The following is a 17,199-nucleotide window of genomic DNA, read 5'->3' as shown; positions in this document are numbered from 1 at the left end:
GCATGTATAATAAACACACTTTAAATAATTTCAGCCTTCTGTATAACTTTAGATATATACAGAAGGCAATACAATTTGAAATTTGGGAAGTCCGGACAATATCTCCTCTGTGAGGCTAGCTTCTGTTTAAGGATCCCATATTTGCCAAACTTATCTCAGAGATAAGAATCTGGCTTCTCTGTTTTTTTTCACAGTGTAGCATGTAGTGATCTCTGGCAGGGAATCCATTATCCTTTTCCCACTGGTCATGCTGGGCTGTGAAAGACCCATGCAATCACAGTATGGGTGCTTTCCCGTTAGCTATTTGCAGAGCCAGAATTAAACCATTAAACTTTGGCTTCACAGCACATTTTAATCTGACTTGGAACTGAGACAGTCTGTGGTCAGGATTATTGATTTTCATGATTACCTGTGGGTTTTTCAACTAGACTTGAAACCTGTTTTGCCAAAGCAATAGTCAAATTGAGTAAACAGTTGGAAAATTAGATAATTAACATTTTCATAAGGGAAAGTATGTGTAATTTGTCTGTAGGCTGTAGACACAATCACATGGTGATAGTTATGTGTACAGTAGTTCCAATGAATTAAGCCATATATAAGCAGTTATGTTCTCTCTTTAAATTTCACGAGTTGAAAATTGTGTATTTTCAATAGATAAATGATCCAGAAGGGGGATGAGACTCAGGGACAGAGCACAGATCAATTAATTTTGTGGCAAAGCACATCTGGATGATGATTGGTTTATTTTCACATATAGAAAGATGACATTGCCTTGTCACGAGGCAGTTAATAAAACTCCTTTCCTTGTCTTTGTTTGCTCCTAAGTGTCAAACTGCTTATAATTGAAAAAAGAAACATTAATCAGATTTCCCAATGAGTATGGGTTTTTATATACATGTTATATGATATTGATGCATGGTGCAAAAAGTTTTAAAAGTTATCCATTTTATAAAAACTAAATGTGTTACCCTATTTTTAAGATGTGAATTCCATTTTCTTATTTCAAATATTAACATTTTTACTAGGAAGATACAAAGAACAAAGGAACTACTGTATGTCCTTATACTGTAAATCTTAACATAATAAAATGAACTGTCAAAATATTTTACTGTGAATAATTAATCTGTAGATAGATTGGAAAGAAAAACTTGCACCAAATTACACAATGGAAGCAAAATAGTCGGCTTTTTTAATTCTGTCTGAAAATTAATAATTTTCCTCTGTGACTGCAGAAGGAGCTCAGAAATGACAATTGAGTTCACTCCAAGGAGTGAGAAATTTGCTGATTATGAATGGTTTAAAATGTTCTTTTTAAGACAGAATAAAAGTGAAATTTGGGAGATTTTATTGCCACATTCAAACCTTTGAAAAGTGGCTGACAAAGTCAACAAAACCTCAGTTTCAGATTTAGCATAGACCAGGGACAGAGAATGCACATGGGAATTAAGTGGATGTTCTTTGAGTACTGAGAACTAAAGGCATTCCTACACAAAGAATAGAGGGAGGGCAGATGAAAGAAACTGCCCAGGCATATTATAGGTACTGATTAGAATTTTTCAGAAATGACATCACAAGGTTTGTGCATCAAGCTACTAAATCAGATAGAATGTGTAATGTTCCTATGTTTATTGTGGGGATGATATTCTGGATAATCTATTTAAACAAGTAGGAAAAGCCATGAAAGAAAGATATTTATTCTTGGGAATTATCTGAAGGTCAAAAGCACAGTGACCTAACCATGCCCACAATGGAACAACGTTTAGCATATTTGGGATGGGTGTTTGGCTAGAAAATGGGGCTCAGAACCTTCTTTCCAGTTTGTGAGCCCAGTTTGGTGCTTACTTGTGTCTTTACTAAAAGAGACCAACTTTATCCAAAAATCCAGATTCCAAGAATACCAGAGTCTGACAGCAACGGCACTTGCACCATTTAGTCTTTCTCTCCTTATATGTCTTTCTCAGAAACAGGCAAATACATATTTTGAGGCAGTGCTAAAAACTCTCCAGTGTTTGCTGGAATTCCTGCAATAGAAATTGCATATCACCCCACAGGTATTCTCGAATATAATGAAGTACATAAATCATGTTGACTTCATAACTCCCTGTGTTTGATCAAGAAGAAGCATTTCAGTCATATTGCTCTGGTTCTCACCTTAATGAAATAATTTATAGCTAAATTCATTGCCTTAAATCTTTTACTGGATAATTTCATACTTAAAATCGCATTGCACAAGCCCTTAATGGCTCCAGGAGAAGCTCTGTTCACAGCACGTGCTATTGTATTGTTCTGTTTTGATATGACACTTCCTTGTTGGAATTAAAAATACCTTAAGGACCTCACCTTATGCTTCACACAGGTAAAGTATATTTCCTTTGAAGTCTATTTATCTCATAACAGGGAAAGCAGAATATTTTAGTTCTAAATCAATACACTTACTGATCATACTCTGAATTCTTGCCATGCTAAGACCTACAGCTACTTGGTTTAAATGCTGAAATAAACATTTGAATAAACATGTTTATTACTACATTATGTTTGTACAAGACTGAATTTTATTGTTCAAAATATGTCAATTAACAACATGGATGAAAAATGACATGTTAGTTTAGTACTGTTCTTCACAGCTATTGAGTTTGATTGTATGAATTATATATTGCTATATTTGTAATGCATGCTGTGTCCACGAGGTAGAGGAAGGACCCTGTGCGTTGTTCTGAGAGTTTCAGTACATCGGGACAAAGGAAGAAAGGGAGAGGAGAACGATGGCTACTTATCCAAATCGCTGGGCTGAAGTTGGAGTCGAGGGACGAAGGTAGAGTATTGAAGACCAGCATTTCAGTCAGAGGGGATGGAAGGCTAAATATCCAAGTCGCTGGGCTGAAGTCGGAGTCGAGGGACAGAGGAAGAATTTCCAAGACCAGGGTTTTAATCAGAAAGAGAATAACTCAATAGAAAATGGCGAGGTAGGAGGTCCAAGGGTAGATGTGAAGACCGAGCCTAGACCTGAGGGTAATGAGGGTTTAAATATCCCGGGTAAGTGGAGGGTTTGGTTATTAGTGTGGTGTCGTGATTGGATAATTGATCAGTCCACTGGCGCTTGCTGGAATTACCTATAGCTGTGGTCTGTTTAGTGGGAGATCATTTACGGAATAGAATACGGTTGCAGGTGGACGTGACAATATTTCTGTGAACAAATTGAATTGTATGGAGTTGTATGCAACAAAAAATACATTTTACATTTCCATGGACAGTGTAGCAATCAATAACAGAGTATCTACTCTGGCTAGTTTATTGTATCAAGACATTCCCATGAAAGTGATATGACAAGGAGTTTCAGACAGTTTTACCATTTGCAGAAGCATAGTAAAGCACTTTGAGGTGGTACTTTCTGTTGAACTCTAATAGTTATGCAAATAAAAAAACCTACTGATTTAACAAAAAAACATTTTAACAGGAACATCATTAGGATTAGTATGACAGATATGCATCTACATTCAGTGTAGATTTACATTTAATTAATATATGATCAATAAAAGCTGCAGCCCTCACTGCCCTCACTGGGATCAAAAAATGGATGGAACATCCATTACCTTATCTTAAATGTCATCATCTTGTGTTTATTTAACCATTGTCTTTCGTTTTATCCTTGAGGGCTCATGTTAATTATTTAGAAAGTGACAGCATTGAGACGGATGCAAAAATAATGCCTCTTCAGGCAATACAGGTTTTCTGGGGATCACCAACAGGAAGTGGTAAGAGTAGGAAGAAAAGGATCAATAATGTAGATCAAATCAGGATGTGTACGACAATTTAAGCCCAGTTTACAAAACAAGCACAGAAGCAGCTGAATCTTTTGTGGTGCCTTATACTCAAATCCTTGACAAGACCCTTCTGGACATGCAAGAAAGGCACATAGATGATTGGCTGTCCACAGACAGAACTAGCTCAAATTATATTTTGCCAATCCCAAGCAATTGCCTCTTAAGCAGAAGAAACAATCCTTTCACTAAGAAGACCTTTAAAGGCTATGGAATAAGCAAACAAGAGATCCATGTTTTAGCCATGGCTGGAAAAGTATTTAAATGAGGCTTTTCATTCCAGAGAAGATGTCATTGAGGCATGTGTTTATACACAATAACAAATCCACGATGAGGCTTGAGTTCAACAATGTTATCTCCTTGAGCACCTTGTAGCTTTAGGCTTAAAGGAAAAGTTTTGAAGAGTAAACAACTGATTTTTCCAGTGAATACTGATTAATTCAGAAAATTAAAGAGGCAGCCCAAAACCAGTGAATGAGAAACTCTATTCCAAATTTCAATAGAGGCTGATGGAGGGAGTTTGAAAGAAGTGAGCTACAATTTTCTATTTAAAGTGTGCATTTAACACTGAGCTTCTCACTAAAGCCTTCACTGGAATGGGTTTAACACCTTGCTTCTCCCTAAGTACAGTGAAAAAAAGTGAAAAAATCTAATTGGTACGTGAGCTACACCAATAACAATGCAGTGTGGAGTCGGCTAAATCCTTTTGCCAAACAGGGAGAAGAAAAAAAACCTCATTTACATTGAGTGAACAAAGTTTGTTCTTGTTTGACACTTTAGCTTTAAAAGAGTTGTGTATTGTACAACATTTTCCATTCCAGTGTGAGTTACCCAAAGCTCCCCCTTAATAAAAGTAACCTAATCTGGGCTGTTCGCGCATAATATTGGCCAAGTGTCACCTGTGTGGGAGCTCCATTTCTTTGGTAGATGAAGTAGATCACCTCCTATAAATAAAAATCTTATAGATAAATACTTTATCAATCCCGTGAGGGAAATTGCAAACATTTGGGATGTCTTTGGAAAATGAATGACTGGATATTATTAATAATTGGGTAGCAATTGGGAAGCACAGTGCCACACAACCTTGGGTTTGATTCTAGCCATTGTGGACTTGGACCTAAAGTCATATAGTTTCAAAATTATCCTCTCTGTGTTCAAAAGCTAGATGACAAAATGGGGTTGCTCTTATGGCCATCACTCTGATGCAATGAGCTGGATTCAGTCACTTGTGAGCATTGTCTTGCTAATTCCTTTACACAAAGAGTTACAAAGTGAAATAGTACAAAGGCATATATCATCCCCTTTTCAAAAAGAAACAGTGGAAACTTGTAGTTCTTTGTGAACCCCAGCTCATTTTGTAGACCTGCAGAAATTAAAATAAACCTTGACCCAATTCTTTGGATAGGAGATGAAAGAAATCTATAAAAAAACTGTTAATTATTCTTAAAGCACAGCATACAATACGTGGAATATATATTTCAATATAACCAGTCCATTACTGATTGATGAATGCTACTACTGAGTATTTATGCAAATAATATGTAATCAAATAAAAGAGACATCTAAGGTAGATTTATGTTCATAACTACAATATTTTCGGCCTGATTTCACATACAATATAAATAGGACAAAGATTTATACGATGCTTTGCCGCAGCCAACTAATGTTTATTTTCACTTTTGTGAAAATGTGATTATAAACTAGGTAAGTGTTTTTTTATGACTCTCACCAGCTTTAGGAATGTAGATGCATATCTGTCATACAAAACAAGGAGATAAAGCCTTGTCACTCTTTCAACAAGAAGGCTTAATTACTACTTGCCGGAAGTGACTCTAATCTGGGCCACTCACAAAGGCTGAAACAGATTTGGCTGGTTGGTCTGACTGCATCTAAAATGTTTGGTGGTGCTGTACTGAGATTCTCAGTATTACCTCCCTTGACATCACCCAGCTCGATATAATTTATATGGAACTTGTAGCTGCTAGGACCCATGGTGCAGGCATGGGGGATGATGGAGTCTTGGAGTGCTGCTGACCCTGTTGCCTGGGGGTTCCATTACACTGTAGCTCTTTGTGTAGATACCTGAAAAGAAGGACCACTGAGAGGAATGGTGGCTGGACGTGAGGCTTTTCTCTGGTGTTTCTGGAACCTTTTTACCTTTCTTATATTTTATTTTGGAGAGAAAAATATACAATTTACTTGGAAAAAAAACATTGATATTTTTGCAGCTGTGCGCCTTTTTTTAGGCATAAATGTTGATTGAATTCAAAATCAGAACTGCTCCATCAGTTAGGTCTAGACAAAAAGTCAGAAAAGGGCTCAGTCCTTACTTATGCAGCTTTACAGTGCTGCAAACGGGTGCTTAATCAGCCGGTTTCTACTGTACTGTAAATGTATTTAGAATGTAATGACAGGTTAAAGAATACCAAAATATTTAGTGAATAACTATTTGTGCAAAGAGAAGATGGCTGTAGAAAATACAATGTGCAAGTTTTAAGCAATCAAAATGTCACCCTTTTTTTACTTTATACATTAAGAATGTTGTGAGGCATCATCTTGAAATGAACTGCAAATTTAATTAAAATGAATAAAACTTGTGAAGTGGGTCTCCATAGATCTTTGCCTCTGACAGGTCCAATGGAAGCTGACCTGTTCAATGCTTTGTGATCCTTGAAGAGTGAAAAGTAATTGTGTTGAGGAGCCCACAGTGCCCTATCAGCCCAGCACCACACCAGAGGTCAGTGACCTCTCCTTTTTAACCATTTAACTGATTCTAGTGGCCCATAAAAACCTTAGAAGCTTTGAGCTCAGATCCTGGGAAGCTGGCAGCCCCCTGAATCTGATTGTTTTGTAAAAAAAAAAACTCTTTGCACGGCATGAGCCCTTAGGAAAATAAACCAACCCCACTGTGTTCCCAGCTTAAAGCAAAATGCATTCTATAAGTAAGGCAAGAAGCACCCAACACCCTGATTAAACCACTTCTATCAAAGTAGTGATCACAGAGTCTAGCAAGTGGAGATTACACATGGCAACAGCACAACTTCTGATTAGGTATATTGTCATCTTCATTTGCATGACCTTCATTATTATTAAACAAGAAGTAAAATGCTGTAAGAGACTGAGACTAATTTCAAACTAATGTTTACCTTGCAGTGTAGAGCACAACATCATGTTTAGATCAGTTTGTGTGAGGCATCAGAGATTATATCCTGGTTTGTTGGAAGAATAAAGTATTAATGTCAAAGAAAAAGCCAAAATGACCTTACACATATACATATTTTCACTTATCAAGTTAATCCAGCCTGCTTACAGTATGTGTTGTATACGTGATGTTTGTAGGATTGCCTCTGGATACTGATTATATGAAATACATATTATACACCCCTGCTACATGAAATGAAATTTGCCCTTCCCTAGAATAACACTTTAAAAAAATCAAAGCAAAGCATCAGGTTTTGGAAGTCAGGTTCCTTTCTTTAGTTTTAGTCCAAAATAAAAACTCTTTGAGCCCAACAACGTGGTCACAGGTTTGCGGAGTACTTTCATCAATCAGTTATAATAGACACTAATTAAGTGTCCTACAAGACAGATGGAGGAGGGGAAACCCACTGGGTTTATAATTAGCAGATTTAAACAGGACACCCAACAGCTGTTTTGCATTTTAACTTTTTTTATCCTTTATGCCCCTATCTTGGTTGTTAATTGTGCCTCTGAGAAGTACTAGAGAAACTAACATGGAGTATCTTCTTAGCTTCTATAATTACAAAATGAGACAGCAGCATATTTCAATAATTAAATTAATTACAAGGATACTACAAACTAAAAATAAATGCTGAAACAGCTTTGAAAGTTCTAACATTTAATTAAATGATATTGTGTTAATGTATCGTTAACCTAATATTTAACTCCTTAATTTACATTTTAAAAGTGTCTCTTCCAACCATATACTGTACACATGCACATATGTATTTTCCAATTCTCAACTCAAATTAGAGAAGAAAACATGATATTAAAAGATCAGTCTACCATTAACTAAACGATTAAATATATTCAACTATGTAACATCCATTATCTAATTGCTTTATCCAGGACAGGATCACAGAGGGAGCTGGAGCCCATTCTGGCAAGCAACAGGAGAAAGGTAAGATTCAACCTGGATAGGATGCCAGTCCTTCACAGGATACACATGGACACAAACACACTCATTCACACCAATGTCAATTTTGCCCAACATTAACATTGCCTAATAACAATAACATGTTTTTGGACTGTGGCAGGAAACTGGAGCACCCGGAAGAAACCCATGCAAATACAAGGAGAACATACAGACTCCACTCAGATCGTAGCCCAAGAATTGAACTCGGGGCCCCAGTGCAAACCACGGCATCACCATCCCAGCCCAGGTTTGAAACAATAATCCAAAATACTACAGATGTTGCAGGTTTAAGCTAGGGTCATTTACCATGCTTCGAGTCATAATCTTCTGAGTACCAGAGTAGTGGGACAGGCATTAGTTGACTAGATTAATCTAATCTTTTGTTAATAAACAGTTACTCTTCCAAGCTGACGGGCTCTGTCAGGTGAGCAGTGATAGCAAGCTGAGAAAGGAGCCACCGATGAGCACTGTGTGCAGCTTGCAGTGTGTCAAAAGAGGAATGTCTCTAACAGTGGAAATCATGTTCTCAGACTGTCTGGGTAGAATGGGGAAGCTTCCTGAAGCCATCTTACAATTGTTGGTTATTATAAACTAATGTCACCTGGCACACAGAATGACTCGAGTGATCTGAGAACTTAAATTCTTAAAAAAACTGAGAGAACACCCAAACTAAGCAACATTGCATGTTGGTTAAGGGGCAAACCAAGTTTCTTGTGAAGGAAATACAGGGGGTGGGTGAAGAGAACGAGTGCTAGAGAGAGGCTGGTGTAAACAAGGCTGGGCTGGGGGAAGAGATAAGAGGCAAAGCAGGAGGTGGTGAAGTAAAGTGACTGAGGCACATGGAGAACAGAAACAGAGAATATAGAATTTTGAACAAAGAATTAGTAGGGGTTGTGAAGCAAACATGCAGGAAGGAAGTGTGGTTGCCACTGGATGTCTGCAGAACAGGAAGAGGTAGGAAGATAAGAAGAAAGAGCAAGGAGTTTTACTGTGGTGGGCAGTGTAGAATATGTGTCTGAGCATGTAAAGTGGACAAGAAAATAAAAAAAATAGAAGATGAAAATGCAAAAACAGACACTCCAAAAAGCAGGTAAAGGACTCCAGGTTGTTTAGAAAGGATGATAAAGACATTGTTTTTTTCAGCCTGTACGGCAGTCTGAATCTGTGATGCTGTCCAAACATTTTGCAAGTGAACAATGCTCCCAAGACTTGATTTTGAGAAGACATGATAGGCTGAATTGGCTGTAGAGTTGGGGATGAGACCTGGCAGAGTTGCCATTTAAAGGTAAAGCTGGCTCCTGTGAGGACTGTAAGCAGATCAGACTGGTGGAGCTGACAGCGCAGCAGAGGAGAGTGAGAGAGTCAGTAAAGCTGGCCTGCTCGGATATCTACTGGGGGACTATGCATAGCTTAGGAAAAGCTATGCTAAAAACCGAGTATGATACTTGAAACATTGTCTACCATAAAATAGTCCTTGACTCCTCCTGTGATTGCTTTTCTGCACTCTATGTGTCCTGCTGCATGTGAAACACAGCCAGGAATCACAAGATCCCAGAAACATATTCTTTCTACATGCTTGACAAATGCATACCAGAAAATTAATTTCTGTGTCAACTAACTCCATTCTCAGGGTCAATATTGAACTGGCTTAAACCCCATTTTGATTTATGTTCACAAAGAAAAATCAGAGGGGGAAAACAAAACAAAAGATGCTTTTCTCAGTAGTCACCATATTGGACCATATTTTAAGATCCATGAGCTTCCGGATCGTACGTAATGTAATGTAATGTACCACGTTATTTTTGTTAGAGGTTAAGTTTCCATGTTGAACCTGTCACCTTTAGATCTGGAACCTTTTCCCATGTCATTGAAAGCAAGAGATTTTCCCATGGCTTTTAAAAGGAAGTGTTGATCTTTCCCATAGAACAGGGGTTATCTGTGGCTACAAATATCCTAAATACTGGCGTTGGGCTTTTGGTTCCTGGTGTGATGCATGCAACAATCCCAACCCACAAAAGATGCAATGACAGCGCAGTGTTTTGATAGTATTCTGTACAATATCTGCTACATACTGAAATAATTTACTAGTTATATTTGAAAGGAATGTTTGCACTTAGCAAAGCTGCTGCCCTGGTTTAAACTATTTTAATTTCAGATTGAAATCGGTGATTAAATCCAAGGATGTTAAGTGTATCTATCAAATAATTAGATCCACTTGCACTCTGAGTTCAATATAAAGTGATGATTTAATAACTGTTGGTCATGCTGTCCTAACAAATGCCAATGAAACCTGCCATCTTTGCATCAGCATTATTTTCTCTAAATATTATTCTCCACAATAATTGCAGGGCTTTTGGGAAACAATCACTGATTGCCACAATATAGGATATTTCTGCTGTTGGGGGATAGAATTGCTGTGATGAATCAATTGATTTTATGTCGCTCATAACCCGCCTGGCTGCTATCTTTACTATTCCCACTTTCCCAATTTATTGCTCCTGATTCTTTGACATTGGCAGAAAGTCTGAAGAAGTAATGATGATGTGTTTTTTTAATGTTACTGCTCTGGTTTTGCTATTGATTTCAATGAAAATGCGAAGGGAGCCAGAATGTTCCTGTAATTCCTTCTTCAAAAAAAATGTTATGCTGTAGGCATCTTGTCCACAGATTTATTTTGTTATCTCAACAAAGCCAGGCTGTTCAGTATCATTTACCGTTGTTCAATTTAGTGAAGAACCTCAAGAAATGCAGTGTTTTGATAAATGATTTTAGACCTACTGTGGGTTTGTTTACTGAGCTTTTAATGTTTGTGACAGAAGAGTCAGCAGAATCTGCAGCATAGAACAGGAAATGGCATTGAAAGCATGTGGTTCCTATGCAAATTCAAACTTCCCTCATACAAGGCCAGTCACTATGTTCCAACAGATCAACTCTGTTCTGGCTCCTGTATTTATCCCTGAGTTTTTAGCAACTGGACAAGAAATTAGGACTGTTTTAAATGTTTAAAACTAACTGGCTTATTCCATGAGTGTAAAGACCAGGAATTATATTCTATTGTATCCAGCTTCTTCTTGTCACATTCAATTATATCTCAACAACAATAAATGATGCTCTTGACTTTCTAAGTGTCTGGAAGCAATGGAAACAGAGATACTTTGTTAAAAGCTTACTCTTCTCTCTTTACAATAGCTTTCTTTTGACAAATTACTCAGGAGTCCTTCAGTATGAGTAAAACTATTATAATAAATTAAGACAGGTAAACCCTAAAAATAATATCAGTATTTCAGTTAATCCTGTAATATAAATAACTAGAATTCTGCAAAGGAAGAATTAAAGGTTAATTCCATGCTGAAAAGAGAAGAAAAGAAACACGTTTTGGTTGTGGAGTCTTCTTTGGGTGTCAAGCCTTTGCATGCTGACGCAGCTACCTACTTGAACTAAATAGAATTCTGTTTTGTAGTAGATAATAAGTCTAAGTCTAAATAGTTAACATAAACTTTTTAAAACTTACCTTTAACGATTAACCTTTTTGTATATTAAACGTTACTTTTTATTGTTTGAAATAAATGCAGGAATAAAACTGTAAGGCTTCAGTCCCTCTGCATCTATACTATTATAAGGGTTATTTTTTTCATAACATCTATTTCATTCATTACTCCAGTGTTGCTATAATTATCACATCTAATGATATTGTACTGCATTGAATAATTGTATCTTATTCATTAATTACAACAATGCAGTGACCTTGTGAAAAGAATAAAACTAATCTGAGTAAAAAAGTTACAACACGGAGCTTTCTAAACTGCAAATGCTGTTTGGGTTCACCTATCACAAATTTGCACCACTTATTGGATGCAAACCTGGCATTTTCAAACTTCTATTACAAATGTCTTTTGAAGTTTTTTTCAACCATTTTGAAAATTATAACATCCTACATGATGTTTTTTTTTATCTCTATATCTATATAAAATGATAAAAAAGAATTTGGAGAGTTTGTCTGCAGTTTTGTGATCAAAGTGCTAAGCTACCTACTCTTTTGTGATTCTGATATTGTTCTCCTACATATAAATTAGCTAATGTAGTAGGCTCCATCACTTGAATTTTTGTGGGTACAATTCTGAATATTATGAGGCCAATAGAACTGAACATGTTGCATGTTGTATAAGAAAGATGTCAAACTTTGGATATACTACCATTCTGATAAAGCACACTGAGACTAAATTACTGTATATGAAGCTATTTGGTAAATCCTTTAAATCACCTATGATGACTCACAAGTGTGAAGAAGAAAAGGAACGTGGGACTGGAGTTTCCTATTTTGACTCCAGTGTCTCAGAGCTAATTAAAGCAAACAAGCCCACATCCAGCAGCTTGCATTCTGAGGTTGAGGGCCATGTTTTCTCCACATGTGAACAGGAAGTCACTTCCTTATCTCAGCAGGGACTCCAGTAAATGAACTTGGGGCTCACCACAAAAAACAATTACACCCAGATGACAGCCTGCCAACATGATTGCAGCCCCACGCTTTAGCTGTCAGTTAGAAGTAATTGATCCTTTACTTGAGCAAAATTATCCCACAGGAAAGAGATTGTGCAGGTTTCAAAGGAACAGATTTTAAAGACTCTCTACTGGTAAGGTCTTGTAATGGGTGCCCTGTGCCTTGTTCTTGTAATAAAAACTGCACCTCACTTTAGTACTAACACAATGGAGTTAACATGGGACTCTCATAGACTTATTATGCATTTACTATTGTATTCTCTATAAAACCCTGAGAAGGTTCAATAATTTATGTGAACCCAACAAATTACGTTTCATACTCCATTCAATAGCAGTGAATTTTTAGGTATGAAAGTAAATCACCTTCAGATCACTTTCTAACTACACATCATTCACTCAGTATGCTAAAGGACATAATAGTAAGGATAAAATATGTCTTTCTTCTTTAAAACAGCCAAACGAGTTGTAAGGATTGATTCTCATGCCAGCTGTCTTTTACATTCATGCTTGTGTCCAAAGCCTGAATTTTTTGAAAACTTTAAAAAATCAGAATAAATTCCAACATAGTTAGACAACAATTAAAAGAGAGTAGGCAATGGCTTTGAATGGAATTGAAACCTAAAATTATTTTGCTGAGATCGCTGCCAGATGTGCACACTGAAATTCCTATATAACATGTGGAGAGGATATGACCGCTTCAGTTATGAGAGACAAATTATGAAAGAGCTTCCTCAGGGCAAAAGCAGCCATGGGGTTAATGCTCAAAGTTAACAGAAGCCTTTATTTATGAGAAGTCCACACATTAAGTTTGTCACCATTGTTAAGAACAGCCCTATACACAGTAGACACGCAGTGAATATTCACTTTTATGTACCACACACTTAATTGTATATCTATCTTAATCTGAATCTAAAAAATAGTAGTTTGCAGGAAGACACAGATCTGAGGTAATTGTGAGTTTTTCTTCACATTACATGAATTAAGGTTTATGAAGTTCTAACTCAATTAACCATGATACATCTGTATTCTGTAGTACAAACTATATATTCAATTAGCTTTATGGATGTTGTTACGACCCTAAGTGTCTAGGGGTAAAGGGGTGTAACATTTAGAATAATTCTTTTGGAAGCAGGTGGGTTTTGGTGAGGGACTAGGAAGCGTGATAAGGGTAAGGAACTAGAGTGGTGCCAAAGAAAAGAAAATAACAAACAAAATGGAGCTGTACTAATTTTGTACTAATACAAAATCAACTAAGTGTGTAAAGTGTATCCAACAACCTAAACTAACCTTATATACAAAAGTTCACACAAAAACACAAGTGAACCAGGAATACAAATAAGGGAAAACAAGAGTAATCAACAGGAGCAGGGTACAAAAGAACACAAAAGTTGAACATGTAACACTGGGTCAAGGTAATGACAAAACAAGGATGAACATACAAACAAACGAAAGTACAAAGAAACTAACAAACAAACAACAAATAAAGCCGAAGCAATAACCAGAAGCAATAACCAAAACCAAACGGGCCCAAAGTCAAACAAAAGGCCTCTCCTTGCTGAAAACCTCCATGTTATATAGTGAATAAAATGTGTTCTGATTGGCTGAGAGCTAATTGATGATGACATCATACGGAAAGTGTGGTGTAATGGTTGGCCAATGGGGAAGGGAGAACAATCAAGGGTCAGCAGTGTGGACATAACAGAAAAAACACACACAGAACACATACTGGGATGTAACAGATGTGTAGAGGGGATCTAATTATGTTAATGAATAGGAACACCTGACAATGAGGCAATTAGATCTGATTGGTAAATGTGACAGATGAGCTACTGCAATACTTCATTGTTTACCTTAAAATTGGTTTAATCTCTAAGAGATTTTGTTAGCCATATACAATTTCTTGCATTAGGAATTTGTATTTTTTCGCATACCCCAGCTTGCTCTCCACAAGACACACAGGCACACAGATAGGGAGAGAGAAGCTTGGGGTCAGAACGCAGGGTCAGCCATTTATATGGCGCCCCTGTTGCAGTTGGGATTAAGGGCCTTGCTCAGGGGCCCAAAGGAGTAGGATTCCTCTTCCGGCCACGGGATTCAAAACGGCAACCTTCTAGCCACAGGCACAGATCCTTAGCCACAGAGCCATCTCTTGCAAGCAAAGATCTTTTAATCAGATAACAGATTAATCAATTAAAATGAACATTAGCAGACATATTGAGTATATTGTTGAAGCTCATTACATACAGTGTAACTCCTGTTCGTGTCAAATATGTATAAACACTTTTTACGCAGAAGTGTACATAATCCATTTTCAGCAACTTGTTTATTTACAGAAGGTTCCAGGGAGCTGAATGCTACCCTGGCAGAAACATGGCACAGGGCAGGGCTACATCCTGGACAGGATGCCAGACTGCTGCCTGGCATATACAGTACACACCTATACATTCATGCATGTTGAGGGGAGCAATTTAAAGCCATAAAGTTAACGAGGGCAGCATGTGACTGTAGGGGAGAAGCAACATGGGAGAGAACGCCAAAATTCACTCAGAAGGAATCTGCAGGCTGGAATCAAACCCAGGACCCAGGCATTGGTGCTGAGCGTTCAACCATTATGCCACCATCTTTACATGTACATTTTTTAACAAAAGTATCTTTCAACCACACTGTTCTTTAGTCCCCTCTCTTGAAACAGTTGTAGTGTGTAGCAATGTGTTATGCCCCCAAACTGTTCCCTTCTCGTTCAAAGCTTAGATTTGGGGAATTAAATAATTTTGTGTATCTTTCAAATGTTGAATTGGATGTCATAGTGAGATTTAATGGCAGCTTTACTTATAAGGAAAATCGTACCAGACAGCTTTCTCTCATTTGTTGCCATTTGTATGTTTGTGTTATTATTCCTAAATCAGTTTTCACAAGAAAGAGGTTTGGGCATTTATTCCTTTAGAAAACTTCAAGAGAAAGTGCTTTAATAATAAGCTATAAAAGACGTGCTGCAGAAAGCTAGCATTGGGAAAGAATCGGGATACAGTATGTTACTGTGTCACCTGGAGTGGTCCCACTTGAAATTCCGTACTCTCAAATATGAAGAAAATGTAGTTAAGTTTCTTCTGCATTTCCCATTTTATCCATAGTTTTAGAATAGGAGCTTTATTTAACTTTATTAGCTGAAAACTTTCACTGCAGTGATTAGATTGAACGGGTAAAAAAGATATTAGAAAGGCAAAGAGAAAGATAAACACATACTGCAATGAAGGCTAAAATAATTTATGCTTTTTTCAGTATTATGACTCACCAATGAGATAGCAATTCGATACTTCTGAGCATTTGCAACTACAACATCTGTAAATGTTCGTATGTTCTGAAGACATACACATGCTGCTCTGAATTAGTCTCTTCCCATTCATCCAGCTGTAAATTCAGTGGTCCCCTTTGTTCATGTTCTACGAGATGATAGTTTATTTTTTTTTGTAATAAGGAAACAAACTGGCTATGGACAGTAACTTTTGCTGTCTTAATCCCAGCTGCTTTAGTGTCAGCAAGTTCAAGACTCATCGTCTAATTTACATCCTGTTTAAGATAGAAGCAGCTGTTTAGTCTGTGTTTCTCTTTGCATATTTCAGGAATTACTGTTTTCTTCATTCCACATACAGTATATCATTAATTTCCCTTGAAAGTTTCTTGCAAATACTATTTCTATCTTTTGATAAAATTTGTCCTGTTGTTGCTCCTCATGAAATCAATGCAATATAAATCTGGCAATGCCTTTTTTGTTCTACTGGTACAGAAATGCATGCAAACCACAAAGAAATTGCCATTTACCAAGATTCGTACAGTTTGTTTAGTAGAGTGTATAATGCATGCCTTACTTTTTAATGTTTTTTTTAAACTCATCTGTATGAAGTATACATTCGTGATTGCTCACCACATTATTGTTAATGTGTATACAGTAGGTATTATTAAGAATGCACAGTAAAATTGGAAACATTTTTTAAAGTTGCTCAAACTGTAGTAGACTGTGCTGAGCTACGGTAGGATTGTAAATGGCAGAGCACCCATTTTCATTCCTGTTAAATCATCGGATTGATGCTTAATCTCCTGTAATTCCTTTTGTGCCAACTGTAATTACTTTATGAATGATTTCAATGTAGGTCACTGCTTGAAGTCAATAAAGTTTGATCCTTGTGTCAAGCAGTATTTCCCAATGCAGATTTCTTTGCTACCTGCACGATTTCTGTGGAACTTACTAGCTGCAATTATCAATATTTTAATTGGAGCTTAAAACACAGTTTAGCTTCCCAAACTGTTCTGACAACACGTTTACGGCTCTTGTAAGGCACTAGAGACTTTGATGAATTTTTGTCAATATATTTCCTGAAGACTGATGAAGGGTGGAAAAGGCAGAATAAGCATGCTGTTAAATAAAATCCAAAGAGTTGTGTGAGATTCCTCTGAACATTATTCAGTACAAAACCTCAAAACTAATAATACATAAAAATGAAGATGAAATAATTTGAAAAAAGAACCGTCATGCTTTATAGAATGCTTGTGAATGCAAACAAGGAAAATGGAAAATAGATTTCTGTTTAAATTAATTTTGTTTGGTTACAGTCTTATTATTTATATTTTGTCCTCTACCATACTTGATTTTGTGTTGAACAAAACAAGAAGGCTGAATACTTCTAAACGTTACTGATGGTTTGATAACAATTCCAGGCCTCCTGTTTTCTG

Source organism: Lepisosteus oculatus, chromosome 3 (assembly GCF_040954835.1).
Source record: "Lepisosteus oculatus isolate fLepOcu1 chromosome 3, fLepOcu1.hap2, whole genome shotgun sequence".
NCBI classification, from domain to species: Eukaryota; Metazoa; Chordata; class Actinopteri; order Semionotiformes; family Lepisosteidae; genus Lepisosteus; species Lepisosteus oculatus.
The sequence above is the reverse complement of the archived record's forward strand: the minus strand, read 5'-3'. Positions refer to the sequence as shown.